Source organism: Helianthus annuus, chromosome 17 (assembly GCF_002127325.2).
Source record: "Helianthus annuus cultivar XRQ/B chromosome 17, HanXRQr2.0-SUNRISE, whole genome shotgun sequence".
Lineage (NCBI taxonomy): Eukaryota > Viridiplantae > Streptophyta > Magnoliopsida > Asterales > Asteraceae > Helianthus > Helianthus annuus.
In genome coordinates this window covers 54103424-54110444 of record NC_035449.2, presented here as the reverse complement: position 1 = coordinate 54110444, position 7021 = coordinate 54103424, and positions in this window count along the sequence as shown.

The following is a 7021-nucleotide window of genomic DNA, read 5'->3' as shown; positions in this document are numbered from 1 at the left end:
GGCTTAGACATTGGATCGCACAAGGTTAATTTGTGGCATATAATTGGGTCGGGTTATGATTGGGCCGAACACTTAGATTGTTTATCGGATTGCTGATACGTGTACGTGTTTGCCATGACTATACGTGATACTATATACGTGCTATATACGAACCTGACTTGTATAATAACCATGATAGGACGTGGTTGACCATTTACTAGCTTAACTGTACTCTTTGTGTATCTGCCGAGCAAACCAAGGTGAGTTCACACAGCCAAGGCATGGGATTCCCGGGTTGGGAATTGGGTTGGATATGTTGAATATGGAATGATTACTCGTACTTACGCATTCTCTAGACTATAGACCATCGTCCTCAGGTTAGTCAGGACACGTTACGTAAAGCCTACGTAACCCAGTATGTTTGCCATTTGTCTCCCAGGTCGGGAGGACACGTTACGTAAAGCCTACGTAACCCAATACCATCTACTGGCTTCCGGGTCGGAAGGCCACGCTGCGTAAAGCCTACGTAGCCCCCACGCGTACCATGTCCTCGGGGAAGGGCACGTCACGTAAAGCCTACGTGACCCTGTACGTTTTCCTGTTCTCAGTAAAGAAGAACACATGGTCGGAAGTTAGTCTAGTAAGTACCACTGATGAGAAGCCCTCATTAGTAAGGAATAATCGTGGGAAGCCCCCACCAGTAATATAAACACAAGGTTTGGGAAGCCCCCACCTTTAGTACACACTAGTATGGGAAGCCCCCACTAGCTAAACTGATGCACTATGTTATGAACTTACTTTCTGTGAACTCGCTCAACTAGTTTGTTGATTATTTGCTGCATGCCTTGCAGGACCTTAGGTTCATTATGGAGTTTGCACAAGGAGGAGCAGGTCGTTGTGGGATACGGATCATGAACTTTATTTGAACTTATAACTATTTTGAGATTACATACTATGCTTCCGCTACTTAAACGATGTTTGGTTTTGAAACATCAATCATGTCATGATGATTTACATTAATTACTTTTATTATTAAATACTATGTTGGATATGATTGATGGCTTGATCCTGGTCAGTCACGCTCCCAAGCGGTGGTACTCCGCGGGTGGATTTTGGGGGTGTGACAGATTGGTATCAGAGCCATAGGTTATAGAGAACTTGGTTTTAATATGGGAAAACATTTTTATTAAAACCGGACTATAACCAGAACAGTGCTCTCAACGATCCACAACGACGCTTCGCTCCACGTGCAAGACTCGACATCCTAGGTAATAAGGTTTATGATTATTGCCTGTTTGCTAGAACTGTTTAGAACTTTGCTCGCATTACGTTTAGATACACATGATGCTATAGCATGAGAAACCCTACGTGCTTACACTTCTCTGTCATCGCCCTATTCGCAAATCATTCTTACCTATGCTACTTGTTACAATGAAGATCATGTCTGGACGAATCAACATGACACAAGCCCAGCTAGAGGCTCTCGTTCAAGCTCAAGTTGCTGCGGCAGTTGCAGCAGCTCAAGCAGGTAGTATATCCTGCAGTATAGGCACACACTAGGATCTTTAGATCCTACATTAACTCTAGTATTTAACTTCGTCCTATTCGTACACAATAGGTCAACACGCGCAGCAGCCTGTCTGCACATTCAAGAATTTCATGGACTGTCGTCCAAATTCCTTCAGCGGTACCGAGGGGGCAGTGGGACTCCTCCATTGGTTTGAAAAGCTAGAATCAGTATTCGAAATGTGCGAGTGCCCTGAGGCTCGCAAGGTTAAGTTTGCTACTGGCACTTTGGAAGGAATCGCGCTAACCTGGTGGAACGCGCAGGTGCAGATTCTTGGGTTGGCAGCTGCTAATGCCACCCCATGGAACGATTTCAAAGAACTCATCAAGCGTGAGTATTGCACGCGTGAAGATATTCACAAGCTGGAAGACGAGCTGTATAATCTGAAGATGGTTGGGTCAGAGATCGAAGCGTATACTAAACGGTCGAATGAGCTGGCCGTTCTGTGTCCAACTATGGTGGACCCTCCATACAAGCGCATTGAGATGTATCTCAAGGGATTGGCACCAGAAATCCAGAGCCACGTTACCTCGGCTAACCTCGACAACATCCAGGAAATCCAGCGTCTCGCTCATCGCATCACCGATCAGGCAGTGGATCAGAATAAACTGCCTAAGCGTGTCAACGTTACTGCTACAGTCACTCCTTCAGTTACTCCTGCTACTACTAGCGACAGCAAAAGAAAGTGGGAAGAAGATTCTAGTAAAGGATCAGCATCCGTTCAGTCTCAAGCTCAATAACAGAAGACTGACCACTACCAGAGCCCCAGTCAGCAATCATCTGGTGGTCACAGACAGAGGAGATATCAGGGAAGTCAACCTAAGTGCTACAATTGCCACAGACATCACAATGGCCCGTGTAACAAGGGTCGTTGTCAAAGGTGTCTTAAGATGGGTCACGAGGCCAAAGACTGTAGAAGTCCACGGCCTGCGAATCAGAATCAGCAGCCTCAGCTACCAGCTCCGCAAAACCAGCAGCAGCAGCAGCCACAGCGTGGAAACCGGGGATGTTTCCAGTGTGGGGCTGAAGGTCATTTCAAACGCGACTGCCCTCAGTTGAACCAGAATCGCAACAACAATAACCAGGGCAACGGGAACAACAACGGTGGGAACAACAACAACAATGGCAACGAGGCTAGGGGACGCGCTTTTGTGCTAGGTCGAGGCGACGCAGTGAACGATCCCAACGTGGTCATGGGTAAGTTTCTCCTCGACAATATTTACGTTACTGTTTTGTTTGATTCGGGTGCGGATACAAGCTATATGTCTGTGAAAATGTGTCAACTGCTAAAACGTGCACCAACACTTTTACCCACCAAACATGTAGTAGAGTTAGCTAACGGTAAAAGTCTAGAAGCCACGCACGTAGTTCAGGGTTGTAATCTTATCCTAGCTGGCCAAGCCTTCTCTATTGATCTCATTCCCATAGTTTTGGGTAGTTTCGACGTCGTGATTGGGATGGATTGGTTATCCCAACACCAGGCAGAAATTCTATGCAGAGAGAAGATTATTCGCATTCCTCGTTCTGGTCAAGAACCTCTAGAAGTCCAAGGCGACAAGAGTGGTGCTGTGGTTGGCATCATCTCTTTCTTGAAGGCTCAGAAATGCTTACGAAAGGGGCACACTGCCATTCTGGCACTCGTTACAGACGCATCAGCAAAGGAAAAGAAATTGGAGGATATTCCAATTGTACGTGATTACCCTCAGGTGTTTCCTGAAGACTTACCTGGCTTACCGCCTCATCGTCAGGTCGAATTTCAGATCGAGCTCGCTCCAGGAGCAGCACCCATAGCTCGCGCACCATATCGTTTAGCTCCATCGGAATTGGAGGAACTGTCAAAGCAGCTGCAAGAGCTCTTGGAAAAGGGCTTTATTCGTCCAAGCTCTTCGCCTTGGGGAGCTCCAGTACTCTTCGTGAAAAAGAAAGACGGTACGTTCAGGATGTGCATCGACTACCGTGAACTCAACAAGGTGACGGTGAAGAACCGTTATCCTCTTCCACGCATCGACGACTTATTCGACCAATTGCAAGGGTCGTGTTACTATTCGAAGATAGACTTAAGGTATGGGTATCATCAGCTGAGAGTCCGGGATGAGGACGTCTCCAAGACTGCATTCAGAACTCGTTATGGTCACTACGAGTTTTTTGTTATCCCGTTCGGGTTAACGAACGCGCCTGCTGTATTTATGGATCTTATGAATAGGGTGTGCAAACCCTATCTTGACAAGTTCGTCATAGTATTCATCGACGACATTCTGATTTACTCCAAGAGTCAGGAGGAACACGAGCAGCATCTTCGCCTGATATTGGAACTTCTTCGGAAGGAACAGTTGTACGCCAAGCTTTCTAAATGCAACTTCTGGCTTCGTGAAGTCCACTTCTTAGGCCACGTAGTGAACAAGGATGGGATCCATGTCGATCCATCCAAGGTAGACTCGATCAGAAACTGGCCTGCACCGCGTACGCCGACAGAAATACGCCAATTTTTGGGTCTGGCAGGTTACTACAGACGGTTTATCAAGGATTTCTCAAAGATCGCGCAACCACTTACACTACTGACACAAAAGGGTGTTACCTATCGCTGGGGAGAGCCCCAGGAGACTGCTTTCCAGCACCTAAAAGATAGACTTTGCAGTGCACCTATCCTCTCTTTGCCAGAGGGCACAGATGACTTCGTGGTTTATTGCGATGCATCCATTCGGGGACTGGGATGTGTGTTAATGCAGCGCGAGAAGGTTATTGCTTACGCCTCTCGTCAACTCAAGGTTCATGAACGGAACTACACGACGCACGATTTAGAGCTGGGAGCTGTCGTTTTCGCGCTTAAGATATGGCGACACTACCTGTACGGTACCACGTGCACGATTTACACCGATCACAGGAGTCTCGAGCATATTCTTAAGCAGAAGGATTTGAATATGCGTCAACGACGATGGGTCGAGTTACTAAACGATTATGAATGCGCTATCAAGTACCATCCAGGCAAAGCCAATGTTGTGGCTGATGCCCTCAGTCGGAAAGACACTTTACCACGGCGCGTGCGAGCGCTACAGCTTACGATTCAGTCTAGCCTTCCTGCACAGATACGAAATGCTCAGGTAGAAGCATTGAAACCAGAAAACGTCAAGGCTGAAGCCTTACGCGGCTCACGACAACAAATGGAACAGAAGGCACACGGCGCCTACTATGTAACGGGGCGTATTTGGGTCCCACTTTATGGCGGCCTACGCGAACTTGTGATGGACGAAGCACACAAGTCTCGCTATTCGGTACATCCAGGGTCGGATAAAATGTACCACGACATCAGCACCACTTATTGGTGGCCTAGTATGAAGGCCCACATCGCTACGTACGTTGGAAAGTGCTTGACCTGTGCGAGAGTCAAGGTTGAATATCAGAAACCAGCTGGCCTACTTCAGCAGCCTAAGATACCACAGTGGAAATGGGAAGAAATTTCCATGGATTTCGTTACAGGCCTACCTAGATCCCAGCGTGGGAACGATACGATATGGGTGATCGTGGATCGACTCACTAAGTCTGCACACTTCCTACCTATAAAGGAAACGGATAAGTTCTCCACTCTCGCAGACGTCTATCTTAAAGAAGTTGTCTCGAGGCACGGGGTGCCCACATCTATCATTTCGAATCGCGATGCACGATTCACGTCAGAACTATGGCAAGCAATGCACAATTCTTTCGGCTCACGGTTAGACATGAGCACAGCATATCATCCTCAGACGGATGGGCAGTCTGAGCGCACGATCCAAACTCTCGAAGACATGCTTCGGGCATGCGTCATCGATTTCGGTAACGGCTGGGAAAAGCACCTCCCTTTGGTGGAGTTCTCGTATAATAATAGTTATCACACCAGCATTCAAGCCGCTCCATTTGAGGCATTGTACGGGCGTAAATGCCGGTCACCCCTCTGCTGGGCAGAGGTGGGGGATAGTCAGATCACGGGTCCAGAGATTGTAGTGGACGCCACCGAAAAGATTACACAGATACGACAACGCATGGCGGCAGCACGCGACCGTCAGAAAGCCTACGCGGACAAGCGTAGAAAGCCCTTGGAATTTCAGGTCGGGGACCAGGTTTTATTGAAAGTCTCACCCTGGAAGGGTGTGGTACGTTTTGGCAAACGGGGCAAACTAAATCCGCGGTACGTCGGACCATTCGAAATCATGGAAAAGATTGGCAAGGTAGCATACAAGCTAAAACTACCAGCTGAACTCGGGGCAGTTCACAATGTCTTTCATGTATCGAACTTAAAGAAGTGCCTATCAGATGAAAACCTCATCATTCCTTTTAAGGAACTCACTATCGACGAGCGGTTGCAGTTCGTCGAGGAACCAGTTGAAATCACGGACCGGGATGTGAAGGTCCTCAAAAACAAGAGAATCCCTCTTGTTCGAGTTCGTTGGAACTCCAAACGTGGCCCAGAGTACACCTGGGAACGCGAAGACAGGATGACAGAAAAGTACCCCCAATTGTTCGCGAACAGTACGACCACTGCTGAGGCTGAAGCTACTACTTCGGAATTTCGGGTTCCAGATCAACGGGGGAAGGATGTGACACCCCAGGAAAATCAGTGAACAATACAGTTTACCTAGCTTCCTCAGTGAGTGCATACCAAATTTCGGGACGAAATTTCCAATTAGTTGGGGATAATGTGACAACTCGAACTTTAGACTTGCTCTGTGTAACGCTATGTGCATTTGTGAACAAAATAATATGTTGGATTGAATGAATGTTTTATGGTTATGTGCTTTGTGTAATTTGTGTGTATATGTTAACCAAGCCCAAACCACACATCATGAACCGATTACCCTTGGGCCGAACCCCTCCCTCTCGGCTCACTATACTTGGACTCGGCCCATCACTCTTAAACGGGTATACATTCACGCATCCTTTAGGGTTTTGTTTCTTTTCACAATTGGCAAAACACATTGACACACACAAACTTTAGAAACACTCTCTCTCTCGGAACCGGATCACACACTCACCCTTTCAAGCTCTCGGCTCCGCTCTTGTTTACATATCGGTTAGTAATTCATGATTATGTATTTTGTCAATTATGTGGTATCATGTTGTTGATATGTGACCGATCTTGTATGTATTGTATCCGAATGATTTTTGATTGATGTGAATTGCATGCTAGATAATAGTATTGACGCCATGAATTATGTGATAATAAGAACCGTTTGAGTACAGATAATGTTCTTGTAATCGGCCTTGCATATGAATCAGATAGATATACGAAATATGGATCGGTTATATGTTTATATTATATTGGAATTTCCTGGCTTAGAACCGAATGAATATATATGATCGGCTGAATGCATATGTTGGTATTTAAGAAATCCGTATGAGTGTTATGATGTTGTTCTTGAATATGACATGAACAGTTTGAATGTGGTTGAATTTGGAATCGTAACTGATTTGATCTGTTTCCGAAATTGCTGATATGTTTGCTGG